General features: G+C 40.9%; 1 long non-coding RNA gene across 1 annotated transcript; it reads right to left on the bottom strand.

Moving 5' to 3' along the window:
• Positions 1-1731: 1731 nt before the first annotated feature.
• On the bottom strand, positions 1732-16577 carry LOC118538607 (uncharacterized). The gene is made up of 3 exons (XR_004918701.2): positions 16144-16577; positions 6257-6395; positions 1732-5208 (listed from the first exon to the last, which is right to left on the bottom strand). It is a non-coding gene; the product is annotated as an uncharacterized LOC118538607 (long non-coding RNA).
• Positions 16578-16613: the final 36 nt, after the last annotated feature.

Genomic DNA, 16613 nt, shown 5'->3' with positions numbered 1-16613 from the left:
ATGAATATCCTTGCATTTTTGTAATTTGATATTTTTGTCATGTTTTCTTTGGGATAGATTCCTAGAAGTCAGATTCTGGGTCAAAGGTAAATGAACTTTTTTTTAAAAAATATTTTATTTATTTATTTGACAGAGAGAGACAGTGAGAGAGGGAACACAAGCAGGGGGAGTGGGAGAGGGAGAAGCAGGCTTCCCGCCAAGCAGGGAGCCCGATGCGGGGCTCGATCCCAGGACCCTGGCATCATGACCTGAGCCGAAGGCAGATGCTTAACGACTGAGCCACCCAGGCGCCCCAAAGGTAAATGAACTTTTAATTTTGCTAGATATTGCCAAATTCCCCCTATAGAAGTTATATTGTTTGTATTCCCACCAACAAGTGTGAGAATTCCACATGCTTAAAATAATTTTAGAGTTTAGAGAAAACAATATTGAAAGGGATATTGTTAACAATTTTATTTATATTTTGAAATAAGAGTTAAGAAAGCATATTCATATATATACATGAGATAGGCACAAATTCAGATATAGGCATATTGTACTGGTGATTCAAATATCAAGTCAGTGTTGCTGCTGATGTAATTTTTCAAAATGGGAAAACAACTGGTAAAGGGCAAACAAAACAAACTACAGTTTTCTCCTAGTGTGGGGAACATCCTTGCCTGTGTAATGATTCAGGTGTTTGAAAGACACGGGGAGAGCAATGCTTAGAAAGACAGTGGAGTTGGCCAGTTATTACTAAGTCGTACTGATGCCCTGCAGAAAGAGAATGAGAAATTGGGGGCTGTTTATGAACAGTTAAAGCCTAAGTGTGAGAGCAAGAGGACGTCTCTTTGGAACTTAAAAACCAGGACAAGTTGGTCACCTTATCTTAGGGGCAGAATAGATAGGCAGCTAATAAGGGTGCAGCTTAACGTCTACAATCAGAAGCAGGCAAGAATGGAGGAGCAGTTATCTCAATAAAAAAGTCATAATATGTTGCTTAGTTCCTGAATTTGAGCCAATTTTCAGATCTGGAGTCTACTGACTAAATAAGTGGCTGGGTCCCTAGGAGAACGACTCTGCAACATTGTGGAAACTATATATTGTAATGATTTTCCCTCATTCCCAAAGGGACCCGGGACATTTACTTGAGTAGGACACTTACCATGGGAAAAGGGGAATGCCCAGTCATTTCAAGGAGCTTTGGACTTAGATTCTGAGCAGAGTAACTGGAGATCCAAAGTGTCATCATCATGCCATGGTTCCTGGGTTCTATAAGCTGGGGCTTACAGAAGCAACTAATAGAGTCCTGGTTAAACTCTGGTTTACAGAGAATTCACATGGGTCTGCAGACCTACCTACTGGTCGTTTCCCTGGTACCTGAATATATAATTGCAATAAACATAATTGACAGTTGAAGGATTGGGTCCTTAGGCTGTTAGCTAAGAACTAACATAGCGAGGAAGGCCAACAAGCCTTTGAAATTGTTACCCACCTCCGTTAACATAATAAAAAAAGATATTGTGTCCCAGGGTTGATGGGGGTGATTAGTGCCACTGTGCACCCTACAGTGTGAATGTAGACCACCACAGTAAGCTTAACCAAGTAGTAGTCCCAATTCAAGCTGTGCCTGACATGCTGTGATTGCTAGGGAAGATTAATAAGGACTCAAGTACATGGCATGTGGCCACTGATTTGGTGAATGCATTCTTTGACATTCCAATCAGAAATAAGGATAAGAAGCAATTCATATTCATGTGGAAGAGGTCATTTATTTCCAGTTTTGTCCAAGGACTATGTTAATTCTTCTGCCCTCTGTTGTAATACACTCTGAAGAGGTCTGGACTGTCTGGGTATCCTGTAGAACATTACATGGATATATAATACCAATAATATACTGATGGGTAGGATGAGCAAGAAATGGTTTGCATGCTAGAGGCCTTGGTAAGATATATGCCTCCAGAGGGTGGGAGATAAACCCTAAGAAGATTCAGTAAAGTTTTTAGAGGTCCAATAGTCAGTGGCATGTGGAGACATGCCCTCCAGAGTAAAAGACAAATTTCTGTATCGTGCATCTCCTACTATAATGAAGCACAGTGTCTGGTGGGCCTCTTTGGGTTCCAAAAGCACAAATTCCACACCTAGGAACACCACTCTGGCTCCATATCCCGGGGTACACGGGAGGTTGCCAGTTCTAAGTGAAGCCTGGAATGGCAATGGGCTCTGCAGCAGTCAGTGTGGAATTTAAAGCAAGACCCAGCAGGAGATCACAATATAGTCCTCTGGGATTTTGGAGCAAGGCCAGGCCATCTGTAGCAGAAGATTTTACTCCTCTCAAGAAACAGCCGCTGGCATGGTACTAGGCCCCAGCAGAGGCAGAAAGCTTGACCATGAGGCACCAAGTTACCCTGTGTCCTGAAGTGCCATCATGAGCTGAATTCTGTCAGACATGCCCTGTCATAAAGTTGATGGGCCCAGCAGCAGTTCATCATAATATGTAAATGATGCATTCAAAATCAAATCCCACAGCATGAGTTAACTGCCTATGCTAGTAGTCCCACCCCTATACACCCACTAAGCTTGTACTAGCACCCCTTACTCAGGCTGTATGGCCAGCTGAGGGAGAAGAAAGAAGTTCAAACTTGATTCTGAATGAGTTGTCTTGATATGTGGATGGAAACTAAAAAATGGATGGCAGTACATTACAGCCATATTCAGTGGTGTCCCTAAAAGACAACAGAGAGGAAAGATCTTCCTAGTGGGCAGAGCTTCAAGCAGTACAGTTGGTCATCTACTTTGTATGAAAGAAGAAGTACCTGTGATGGCAATTTATACAGTTGCCTGGACAGTGGCCATGGCCTGGCCAGCTGGTCAGGATTTTGAAGGAAAAGCCTGGAAGATTGGGAGACAGGGAGGTCTGGAATAGAGGCGCATGGACAGACATAATAGAGTGGTCACAAAGGGTAAAGATTTCTGCATCACATGTTGATTCCAACATTGGAAAGGGTTTGGAACAATCAAGTAGATAAAAAGATTCTACCAGTTGATGTTACCCAAGCTTTGTCATGGCCTACCTCAAAACTGGCACAATGGGCACATGAACGGGATGGTCATGTTTGCAGAGACAGAGGCCGCACATGAGGCCAACAGCATGAATTCCCACTTACCAGGGCCAATCTAGCTGCTTCTATCTCTGGAGGTCTAACTTGCTAGCAACAAAGACTAACACTGAGTCCCTGATAAGGCATTTTACTTGAGATAAATGAGCCATTTGGTGGCAAGTCAACAACACTGAGCCCTTTCCATTCTGTAGTGACCAGTAGTTCATCCTCACAGGGATTAATACATATTCTGGGTATGTATTTGCCTATTTTGCCTGCAGAGCCTCAGCCTGTACTACTGTCTAGGAGCTTACAGAAGGCCTTATCCCCTGGCATGGGATTCAACCCAACAGAGCATCCGAACAGGAGAAGCACTTCCCAGTAAAGGTGACGTGGGTATGAAGCTCATGACCAAGGCATCGACTGGCCGTACCACCTACTGCCCTACCCAGAAGCAGCCAGCCTGATAGGAGCACTAGACCACCTACTGAAGGCACAGCTGAAATGTCAGTTTAGAGGGAATATTCTGCAAGGATTGAGTACCATCCTTCAGGATGCAGTATATACACTAAATCAGACACCTCTGATTGGCACTGCTCCTAACAGGAAGAATATGTGGGTTCAGGAACAAAGTGGAGGGAGCAGAAGTGGCCCCACTTAACATCTCGATGAGTCATTGGGAGACTTTGTGCTTCCTCTTCTCACAACTCTGCTTTGCAGGTTTAGAATTCCTGGTCCCCAAAGGAAGTATATTTTTGTCAAGGAACACAAGAGTCCCACTGAACTCTAAGCTATGGCTACTGTTTGGGCACTTTGGACTTTTTGCATCTGGCCACCAGCAGGCAAGAAGAGGAGTCCCCATCTTGGTAGGGGTAAATGACCTAGATCAACAGGAAGAGGAAGGGCTGCTTTCACATAATGGACAGGGAAAAATATATGTGGATCCTAGATGATTCACTTGGAAGTCTCTTGGTATATAATTGGAACTGTGCAAGGACATGTGCAACAATCCCCGCCTGAGAAGGGTATAGTTGCCAATAACCATACATTCTCATTAGGAATAAGGATTTGGGTCACACCGATGTAAGCTACTAAGACTTGCAGAGGTGACAGGTAAAAGACAGTGGGATTTGGAATAGGAGGGAGGAGGATGAGTACCATTTGTAGCACTGAGACCAACTGAGTGATGGGGGTGTAGTTTGTCCTAGTAATCTCCTTCTAAGCTTTAGCTCAGGAAGAGAAGTCTAGAAGAATTTTAGAGGAGCTGCTCCCAGAACATGAGTGGAGAAATGGATCAGTGTGGTGCAAGGAGTATTTTATGGTGGTCATGGGATACACTGCTCAGATTTTTAAGAGAGAACTTGCTGGAAAGACTAGAAAGAAAAAATAGGATTGAAGAAATCATGGAGAGGAGAATAAATAATAGATGCAAATTCTTCTAAATCTACAGAAATATCAGGAAATGATACTTATGAAGAAGATGAAGCAGATGACGAAGATGAAGGAACCAAAAAGGAATCCTTTGACAAAATGCCTCCGGCAGCAATTAAAAATGACATTAGTTTACCTCCAAAAATCAAGATACAAATTAAAAATAATGCCAAGAAAATTCCGCTCAAGCTGGCCTATTCAGAAGCACCTGCTAGCCAAATAAAGAAACTAGTAAAGCATTTGTTAATGATGATATGAAGATTCTGACCCCCACAAAGTGACTGTGCCTATAGCTCAGGCAAAAGGTTGCAGACCATCAATTTAAAAAGTCGTAAGCTGTAATGCTAAAACTGCGAGTGCGAATGAGGTTGACAGTGAAGTGAGAGCCTCAGAGTCTGAACAGAAACCACAGGGGTGGATCTGTGATAAGATTATTGATACTGTAAGCCAGATGGTGCCACCTCTTTTAAATTTTGATGCTATTCCTCTTGACGACCATAAGCAAAACTTAAAAGATGCCATATAGTTTTCCCTCAGTTCCCCAACGCCTTTTGAGGTCAAAGGAAGAAATAAACATGTTGCAAATCAGAAATGTGAATACTCATGCAGCCTGGGGAGTTCATTCATCTTATTTTCCGTGTTGGATCTCAACTCTCAAGACTTGTCTCCCCAAATTTATTCTGTGTCCGACTGTAACCTGGAAAAAAAAAAAAGGAAAAGTGTCAAAATCATCACCTTGATATGTCTCAGATGATGTTCTTGTTTATTTCATCTTGCTTTTTTGCTTTACAGGCAAAGATTTCTGGGTAAAGCTTTTTTTTTTTTTTTTCTTTATAAAGGAGCGAGAGAGAGAGAGTGACAGTGAGTGCCCTTGAGCGCCTGCCATGGGGCTTGTAGTTAGCGGACAGTCTTCCAGTGCCATACTCTGGGAATTCAACACAGCTTTCATGCCACGGCCTTACCTTCCTTGAACTTCCACCCACCAGTGGCTGAGCACAGAAAGGGTACTAGAGCCAGGCCATGCCTGCCCAAATTGGAACCCCTCAAATGGGGATCAGTTTTTGCTCCGAGGTTCCCTATCGGCATGACCAAGACTTTCTGAGAGCTGTACTGCAGCCTGAGGCTCTTCCTACCTAACCTTGCTTCCTTCCCTCTCTCCTCTCATGAGTAGAAGAGCTACATCAGTGTGAAGGCACTCCTGGCCTACTTCTTCCTTTCTCCTTTATTCTTAGCAGCCATTCTCCCCAATAAATCTCTTGCTCATCTGATTCTGTCCTGGTGTCTTCTTTTCTAAGGACCTGAACTGACCAAAGTCCCATGTATTGCAGGATGTTTAGCATCCCCGGCCTCACCCACAAATGCTGGTAGCACTGTCCCCCTAATCTTGAGGCAACAAGCGACATCTCCACAGATTGCCAAATGCTTTTTTTGTGAACCACTCAGAGCATAACCATCAAGATCACAAAATTTTAGAGCTAGAAGAGCTCTTACAGATAAAAAAGAAACAGAAAAGTTTAATGACCTCTATTTCTTTTCTCCCTCTCCAACAGTGCCTTCACCTTCTTTTTCATTCTCTAATTCTTGCACCTCAACTGAAACTGATAAACTTGAGGAATATAAGTACCAAAGACGCTATATAGCATCAGAATTTAGTGAAAAATTTAGGCAGTGATCAGTGTCTGAAACTGAAGCTAGGAAAAGAACATCAGTTATGATAGATGAAATTAGCTGTATAAGTAACCCACCCTCGGAACCGGCGCAAATGTACTGCTTTTGTGATTAGAGTGCTTTCCAAGTTTCCATCAAGTCACAAGGATATAGTCTCAGGAAGATATTCTTGGAATGTGGAGGTATTGTTCAGTAATCAGCAGTAGGTAGCATTGTCTAAAAAAGATCCAAGAATATTAGTTTAGTTGGATGATAAGTGTGTAGCAGAGATCACTTTTCACTTTGCACCCAATGAGTATTCATCTAATATATTTATTGATTCCCTACTATGTTCCAAGAATTATATTAAGCGCAAGAGTATACAGTGGTAAACCAAACATGATCCCTCCAAAGAGCTTATTATATGGAGCATGCATTCTTGATGGGCAGAAAACCTGAGATACTATAATGGTTTGTGACCCTCCAAAGAACCACAGTATATAAACAGACATATGGGATATCTGTGGTTTAAGATCTCATAGGGGGCAGAGGGAGCACTTAGGAAAAAAAGTATCTAAACTGGCTTCTTAGGGAGTCAAAAAGGAAACTAAGGTTGAGAAACCTGATCTTGAGGAAGAAGAAAAAATGAAGGCGATGAAAGAGAACAAGAAGGAAAAGTAGAATGATAAGAGAAATAGAAGACGAGGAGAGATGAGAAAAGGAGAAGGTATGTGAAATTTTAAGAGACAAAAATAGTTTTGTCTGCCACTGAGCCATATGACATATAACTTTTTTCCTTGACATTCTGAAATACAAGCTTATTTCTCTACATTAGTTCTAGCTCTGGCAACAAAGCATTAAATGTGAAAAGGAATACTGGAATGCCTGCTCTTTATTCAAAGAATTCCCATATCCTAGAGCATTCTTTTCTTTCTCAAATACTCCAGATGTCCTCATTTTTTCTCATTTAAATTTAAACTTGTAAACAATTTCCTATTAGGTTCCTAAGGACCCCCTTATTCCACTTACTTGTAATGTGAAATTTGTTAGCTCCATAATATCAAAGCCTTCAGTTTTATATAAGTTATTTCTTTCATTTATCTGCCATAGTAGACAAACCCATTTGTTGTTTGACAGCTTAGGAAGCTTTTCTGCAGTTTGGATTTATCCCTCAGGATCATATATCTGCCTTTGCTCTGAGTATAGGTGCACTTAGTGACTTTCTGATTACTAGTTGGATTTCCAATACTATGTTGAATAAAAGTGGTGAGAGTGGGCATCTTTGTTTTGTTTCTGATCTTAGAAGAAAAGAAGCTGGAAGCAGCTTTTCACTGTTGAGTATGTTGTTAGCTATGGGTTTGTCATATATGGTCTTTATTATGTTGCGGTACATTCCTTCTATACCTACTTTGTTAAGATACTATCTTCAGTGTGTTATTGTTTATAATTTAATTTTTATTAACTTGTAGGAGTTCTTTATATATTCTTGATACAAGTCCTTTGCTAAATACATGTGTGGTGCGTATTTCCCATTCTGTAGTGTAATGCTGTCTTTGAAGGACATAAATTTAAGTTTTGATGAAGCCCAATTTGTCAAATTTTTCTTTCTGATTAGTGCCTCTTGTGTCCCATGCAAGGAATATTTGCCTACTCCAAAGTTATAAAGATGCTCTTCTATGTTTTCTTCTAGAAGTTTTATGGATCCAGGTTTTATATTAGGCCTAATGGAGTTAAATAGGGCCTTAAAGTTCTTTTTTTTTTAAACAAATAGATATTGAATTGTTTCAGCAATATTTTTTAAAACAACAGTAACAACAACTTTCTTTCACATTTAATTGCTTTACTGCCTTAGTCAAAAATGAAATGACTGCATATGTGGGGTTCTATTTGTAGGCTTGGATCTGTTTATTTACTAGCCTATCCTTATGTAGTAATACACTATCTTGCTTACTATAACTTTCCAGAAATCTTGTAATCAGGTAGTTATAAGACTTCAAACATTGTTCTTTTTACGTATTGTCTTGGCTATTCTAGGTCCTTCAGCTTCTAAGATAAATTTTAGAATTACTTCATCTATGTCTAAAAAAAACTAAAAAGAGCCTGTTGGAATTTTGATAGGGATTGGGTTGAATTTACAAATCAACTTAGGAAGAAAGGAGAATTTAATGATAGCGTTTTACCATCCATGAATATGACATATTTCTCTATTTAAGACTTAAAATTTCCCTCAGCTAGGTTTTGTGGTTTTCAATACAGAGGTCTTGCACATCTTTTGTCATGCTTATTCCTAGGTTTCCAATGTTTCTGGATATATTATAAATATTATTGTTTTCAGTTTCACTTCCCAATTGTTTGTTGCTGGTGTATAGAAGTAGAATTGATTTTTGTATATTGGCCCTGTATTGTATGACTTGCTAAATTATTAATTCTAGTAGCTTTTTTGTGTATTACATAGGTTTTTCTTTGTATATAATCATGTTGTCTGTGACTACAGTTTTACTTATTCCTTTCTAAATTTATTTATATAATCCATATACCATAAAATCCACTTTTCAAGTGTATAATTCAGTGGTTTTTAGTATATTTGCAAAGCTGTGCAACCTCATCACTAATTCCAAAAAATTTTTATCACTCCAAATATAAACCCTGTATTCATTAACAGTTACTCCCCATTATCCCCATCCCCAGCCCCTGACAACTACTAATCTATTTTCTTAATCCCTATAGATTTGCCTATTCTGGACACTTCATATAAATGGAATCATAAATGTAGCTTTCACTTAGCATATAATGTGTTCAAGGTTTATCCAGGTGGTAGCATGAATCAGCACTTCATTCATTTTTATGGCTGAATCATATTCCATTGCATAGATATACCACATTTTGTTTATTCATTCATTAGTTGATGGAGATTTGGGTTGTTTCTACCTTTTAGTTATTATGAATAGTGTTGCTATGAATATTTATATATACATTTTTGCGTGTATATGGTAACTTTATTTTAACCTCTTGAGGAACTGCCAAGTTATTCCCAAAGCACCATTTTATATTCCCACCGCTGAGGTAATTCTAATTCTATTTCTTCACATTCTCACTAATGCTTGTTATTGTCCATGCCATCCTAGTGGGTATAAAATGGTATCTCATCATGATTTTGATTTTTCATTTCCCTAATGACAAATGATGTTGATCATCTTCTCATGTGCTTATTGGCTGTTTGTATATCTTCTTTGGAGAAATCTCTATTCAAATCCTTTGTCCACTTTTCAATTAGCTTGTCTTTTTATTGTTGAATTGTAAGAATTCTTTATATATTTTGAATACAAGTTCTTATCAGATATGATTTTCAAATATTTTCTCCCATTCTATAGGTTGTCTTTTCACTTTCTTTTCTTCCCCCCACCTTCTTCCTGTTTATTCCATATCAGTTGCTGTGGAGGATGAAATCTGATTGTGAACAGATTGAAAGAAAAAAATATACAATTTTTTAAAAAGGTTTTTATTTAAGTAATCTCTACACCCAGTGTGGGGCTTGAACTCATGACCCCAAGATGAAGAGTCTCATGCTCTTCTGACTGAGCCAGCCAAGTGCCCGAAAAATATACAATTTCACACAATATTTAGCTATCAACTCGGATAGGTATACAGGTACAATATGATACAGAATATGATGAAGGAAACTGAGCCTGCTAAGGCTTTAGAGCATGGAGGGCTTAAGAACGTTATCATTTATGTTAACAAAATCCAAGTCCTTTGAAAAACCAACACCAGGCCATTCTCAGATGTCTTTCATTTCAAGGATGAGTTCTGATGTGGAGTGTCATGATTCTGTAGATTTCTGGCTGCTTGCTAGTCCCTTCTCTTTGTGGATAAACTTATTTCTCTCTTACTTCTTTAAGGTGTGCTCACAGGAGCAGTGTAGGCTGCAGGATGAGAGAGTCCCTCAAGAAGCACAGACAGGGAGGAGGCAGGAGCACAGCAGGATCAGGAGGGTCTTCTGCTGCTAACCTCACTGGGGAGGGATTAAGGTAGCTTCCTCCTGAACCCACAGCTTGGCCTAAGCAGGGCAGCCCATCTCCATCCTCCATCCTCCAGTCGGTAATACCGGTCACCCCTGTCAGACCTCCCTGCCTCAAGGTGAGTTCACCTTAAAGGCTGAATGTAAAAGTATGAGTCTGGGGCCCAAGCCACCAACACCCACAGGGTCCCCCAGTTAGAGGTCTGGTCCCAGGAGGAGGCTGCTACTGCACTCTGGCAACCAAAGGACCGAGGAATGTGGCCCACTGTTGTCAGAAAAGCTGGAAATCCAGATTTGTATATGAGCCCCCGATTCCAAAACGTTGCAATTTATTCATGTTCTAGCAAAAACATTTTCAGGAATGATGTAAGTGGGTAAAAATAAGAGCCAAATCAGGCAGACTGTGGACTGTGGCCCCACAAACCCTACAGCCTGCTTGCATCCTCTCTTAATTTCCACATCAAATCTCTCTGAGGCACGTGAATCTGAACTTCTGCGGTCTTAGCTCTTTACAGGACATTTTTGGGATTTTTTTTTTTTTAAGTCTAAAAGACGGTAATCTATCTTCATTCTTGTTCTTCAGGATATTTTTCAGTCTTAGGCTAAACGGATACTTAACTTGGGGCAGTCCTTCTCTTACGTTAAAATATTCCAGTCGCACATTATTACAAAGATAGCACCAAATCAAACTGACTGAGGGAGCCACCAACAAATGGGGGCAGAGAATTCTGAAAAACAAAAGTAGTAACTGAGAAGCTGAGCGGTTTTCCTCCAGTGTCTCTGATGCCCACACTCAGCTGCTCCTCCCTCCTTGGGCAGCTGATAGGACCTGCCTTCCAGCCTTCTCAATCTTTACCACTTGATGTCTCAGGTGACGGCAGGGAGCCCTGGGCCCTGGTACATTGTGTGCAGGGCTTCCTGGACTCCGTGGGGCGTCGGCCCTGTTTAGCCACTCCTGGTATAGCTCCTGCATGTGGGCGCTGGTCTAGCGGGCTGCATGGGGAGGTCAGGGTCGGTGCCTTCCATCTGCCGCAGCAGCACCTGTCTGCATGCCCATCCTCGGTCTGGGCTTGGCCTCTGTCATTTAAACATCCACTGGTCCGGGAGAGCACTTCCACCAAGTGATATGGTGCCCTTCTCCAGCTTCAGAACCACATCCTGGATGTTTTGAAAGCAGTACACCGCAGCCAAGCGTAACAGAACCTCCCCATTCTTTTCAAGGGTGACCTCTTTGTTCTTCAGGGTGTGGCAGGTGACCTCCCTCACATCCTCATGAAACAGCTGCGTGGCTGCATGCCTGAAGCTGTGTGCCAGGTACCTGCTAGAGGCGGCCCCATCCTGGTGTCAGTGCCTCACCCTCTCCTTCAGGCCTCCAAACAGAGCGTACATGGCAGCATCTTTTCACCAAGAGATCACCTTGCTCCATTATCTGACCAATTTCATCTGAGGTTAATACACAGTCAGTCAGCACCCCGGGAACCATGTGAAGCTGTGGGAAAAACTTCTCGAAAGGCCTTCAGTTTATCATCAGAGCAGGGGCCACAATAATGTGGAAAATCTCGTCTGGGGACAGGTTCTGCTGTCTGGCGAAGTAATCAATCCTTCACCAGAGAGCCCAAGATCTGCTGGGGAGACTTGGTGGTATGGGGGGGGGTGACATGGTGGCCCAGCGCATGTTCCAAGTATGGGACCCAGCCTGGACAGGTGGAGGTGAGCTTGGGTAACATTGGCTCTTCCTCACTGTGCTGGAGGCATCGAGACACAGATTCTTTCTGACTCTCCAAGATGCTGAAATCCCCAGCTACTGTTGTGTTAAAGACAGTGCATACCCCAAGACTTTTGAGGAAGCCATAGAGTCTTCTGGATGCATAAATCACATTGAGGCAGAATTTAGCAGCAAAATAAGGCAGAGACTGTGGACACACCGACACTGCCAGCACCTTTTGCTGTAAGATATCACATTTCTTATTAAGGTTCAGAACTCAAAAGAAGTCCTTGGTGTTCTGCTGGGAAACCTGGATCCCTTCCTCCACTAGTCACACTGCTGTCACACCCCATATTACTCAAATATCTTGGCATCAGCCGACTTATGGAATTCTCTCTTCTTCCACATGTGGTGCTCACACTTCATCTGCAGTGGGGCAGGTGGGGGGCCAAGGCTTGGCCTGAGAGGAGCACCAGGAGATGCGGTCTTTTCACTTTCTTGATAGTGTTCTTTGAAGCCCCCTAATTTTTAATTTTGATAAAGTATAATTTATTTTTTTTTCCTTTGGTTGTTTGTGCTCTTGCTATCACATCCAAGAAACCATTGCTATGCCATGAAGATTTATGGCTATGTTTTTTTTTTCTGAGTTTTAGTTCTTACATTTAGATCTTTGATTTATCTTAATATTTGTATATGTATAGGGATCCAAGTTCATTCTTTTCCATGTTTTCCCAGCATCATCTTTTTGAAAAGACTGTTCTTTCCCCTATTGAATTGTCTTGGCACCTTTGCCAAAAGTCAATTGACCATAAATATAAAGGTATTATTTATGGACTCTGAATTACATCTCACTTATATATGCTTTTGGCAGTACAGCTGTGTTGATTACTATAGTTTTGAAATCAGGAAGTCCAAGTTTTTCCAATCTTTATGCATATTCTTATTGTTTTATTACATTGATTGGGACCTTCAACATAACCCTGAATAGAAGTGGTGAGAGCAAACATTCTTGTCTTATGTTGTTCCTGACCTTAGGGGGAAAAGATTTAATATTTCACATTACATTTTTTTAAGATGATTGTTGTTATACTGAGGAAGTGCCCTTTTTTTTTTTTTTAATATTTTATTTATTTATTTGTCAGAGAGAGACACAGCAAGTGAGGGAACACAAGCAGGGGTAGTGGGAGAGGGAGAAGCAGGCTTCCCATGGAGCAGGGAGTCCGATGTGGGGCTCGATCCCAGGACCCTGGGATCATGACCTGAGCCGAAGGCAGACACTTAACGACTGAGCCACCTAGGCGCCCCAAGGAAGTTCCCTTCTGTACTTGCTTTAAGTTTTTTTTTTTTTTTTTTAACATGAATGGGTTTGAATTTTGTCAGATGCTTTTTCTGCATCTACTGAGACCATCATTTTGTTTTTCTCTTCCATTCTGTTAATGTGGTGAATTACACTGACTTTTCAACGTTAAACCACACCTTCCTTAGCGTCTTATCCTTTATATTGCAAGGTTCAATTTGCCAATATTTCATTGAGAATTTTAAAATCTATATTCATGAGGGATACTGGTTTGTAATTTTCTTGTAGAATGTCCTGGTCAAGCTTTGATATCAGGATTATTTGGCCTCATAAAATGAGTTTGGAAGTGTTCATTCCTGCTCTAGTCTCTGAAATATATAGGATTATTATTTTATCTTCTTTAAAAGTCTGATAAAATTTACTGGTGAAGCCATCTGGCCCTGGAGTTTTCTTTGTGGGCAAGTTTTTGATTAGAAATTCCATTTCTTTAATAGATATTGGTCCATTTAGCTTTTCTTTTTCTTCTTGTGTCAGTTGTTTGTATTTTTTCAGGAATTTGTCCATTTCATGTAAGTTGTCAAATTTATTGGCATAAAGTTGTTGAACTATCCCTTTAATATCTGTATAATTCATTAGCATTAAAAGTAAAATTTCTGCATACAAAAATAAAATAGATGACAAATGATGAATCGGGAAAATAAATATATAACATATAGCAGAAAAAGATATATATTGTAGAAGCAAACAGTCTAGTGACAGAAAGAGGGAATTATGATTCAGTGTGACAAATGCCATGAGAGGTACACAGAGAACAACACATAGGATGGATACACTGGCCAATTTAGGAAGTCAAATCATGATGTCCAAATGATGAATTACATTTGCTAACTTGAGGTAAAATAATATAGTCAAATTTATGGATACTTAAAAAGCTGAGAATTTAGCTCTCAGATATAATTATTTCACATTGGTCATCTACCTATGGGTGTCTACCGTCAACTGCTCCCCTTTCACTGGCATATCTTTAATTACAAATAAAATGAAAGTTTTTTTGTAAAAATGATAGACATTATAAAAAAATTCAAATGAGATAAAAGAAGTCCAAAAGACAAAATAAAAATCACTTGCATTTTGGCCAACATCCTTCCAGATCTTTTTGTACATTTATATACACATATATACACATATATTCATGTCAAGATGATGCTGTTCTTGCTGATCTATATTCTCCTTTTATGGGGGGACCTACATGCTATGAACATATTTTCATGTAAATAAAGATTTTCATCATTATTAATAGGTTAAGGGTATTCCATTGTGCACATGCACTGTAATTTAACTAGCATCCTAGTGATGGCACTTACAGTGTTTCTAAAAACAGTTATTACAAAAAAGGGAGTGAGGAACATCCATACGAATGTTTTCTTTTTGTTATTTTCCTTAGAATGAATGGACTAGGAAATGAGATTTTGGGGCAAAGGCTAATGAAATTTTGGTAAATAAGATTGTCCCAATTTCAACCTTAACACCAATAAGTGCACAATAGTAATTGTAACCCCATATCACTATGTACCCTGAGGGACAAAAAGGATCTGTTTGGAATGTTGAACATCTTTCATTTAATTAGATGTTCATTTTTCTTGGTTTAAAAATGTCCTATTGATTTCCTTTGCTAATTATAGTGAGGTGTTTTTAAAATTGATACTTTTTTTAAAATTAAAGATTAGAGAGAGATGCACACACGCGTGTGTGTGTGGGGAAGAGGCAGAGGGAGAGGGAGAGTCTTAAGCAGACTCTGCACTGAGCACAGAGCCCACTGAAGGGCTCAATTTCACAACCCTGAGATCACAACCTGAGCAGAAACCAAGAGTGGGATGCTTAACGGACTGCACCACCCAGGCGCTCCTTAAAATTGTGTGAGCTCTTTGTATATTAGGAATATTTTTCCTTCTTTTTCCACAATACAAATGTATTTTCCACTGGTTCATTGTGTATAGAAGATTACAACCTGTATATAGAAGAAGATTACAATCTTCATGTGGTTAATTTTTACCATTTTTTTGTTATGGTTTCTGGTTCTTGTTTCATACTTAGCAAAGGCCTTTCTCAGCTCAAGACTATGAAGATACTCTCCTTGATTTTCTTGTAGTGTTTTTTTGGCTTCATTCTTTACATTTAAATTTTTGATTCATCTGGTATTTGAGAAAGGAGATAGAAAGTCTGTCTCCATGGGCTTGTTATTTCTCAGATAATCTCTTTCCCACTTAGCAGGGATTTGTAGCATATAGTTTACTGGTTACCACTAAGACTTCTGGAGTCCAGGTCTCCTGGCTTCAACACTTAGCAGTAATGGCTCTGAGTAAAGTTGTAAAGTCAGATAATAATTGCACCCGTCTCAGGGTTAAATAATATAATCTGAAAAAGTGCTCTGGTACTTGATACCTAAATGCTCAGCAAATGTGAGCTACTATTATTAAACACTTGTACATGGCACAGCAGTTTGTTTCTGGATTCTATATTCTGTTCACTGATACGATCTTCCACATATTTGTAATCCATGTGTTGACACTCCATTATCCAACTGATTGTCTCATGGAATGGCTCCTCTTTCCTCATTTCAACAAAAAAGTTCCTATCTCAGTTGCCTTTCTAATCATAGCTACAGCCTAGGTAAAAATAAGCTGTGCTTCACAATGCAATGAGAACCGAAACCCCGAACCAAGACGCTGAACAAACGTGGGAAAGATGAGTACCTATTTCTTCTACCACATATTCTTAGAGACTGAAACTCTACCTCATTTCAGCCCTTGGCATATAACTGATGCTCTCAAAAACTAGTACCTTCTCTCCCAACTCTAGTTTACAACCTTAAATAAACAGTTCACAATGTTATCTCCAGTGGGCCCTGACTCTGGAGCAGGACGCGAGGGGCGGGGAAGGATTCACCCGGGGCCCCGGTCCTGACCTGGCCGGTTCCTCCTGGCAAGCTGAGCTGACTACCCGCTCGGGGGCTGATGCCCCCAGGCTGCGTGGCAGGCAGGCGACTCCAGGACCCATTAAATGTGCACAATCGGGATCGAAGGCAGCGGCAGGACCTCCTCGGAGCCCTCAAAGAGTTAAGAGTGTGCGAAGAGCCGGCAGAGGGAAGCGCGAAAAGGGGGAAAAATCCCCTAGAAACATAGCGTTGCGAGGAGGTGAGGGAGACCGGCTTCCCGCTCAACCACGCACTTAAGTCTGGCTGGTTGAAGCAAGTACCGGTCCTCGGCTCGGGGAATCTCTGCGTCCCCCCAGGACTCTGTCGCAGCGCCGCCTCAACCCGGCGTTCCCGCCGTTGTCTGCCGCCGCTCCCGCCTCCGCTCGGCTCGCCTCCTCCCTCTAACGGCTGCTGACCGCGGCCGGCGTCCGCGGCGTCGGTGACGTCGACGTAGGGGCGGG

This window comes from Halichoerus grypus, chromosome 6, assembly GCF_964656455.1.
Source record: "Halichoerus grypus chromosome 6, mHalGry1.hap1.1, whole genome shotgun sequence".
NCBI classification, from domain to species: Eukaryota; Metazoa; Chordata; class Mammalia; order Carnivora; family Phocidae; genus Halichoerus; species Halichoerus grypus.
The sequence above is the reverse complement of the archived record's forward strand: the minus strand, read 5'-3'. Positions and strand labels throughout refer to the sequence as shown.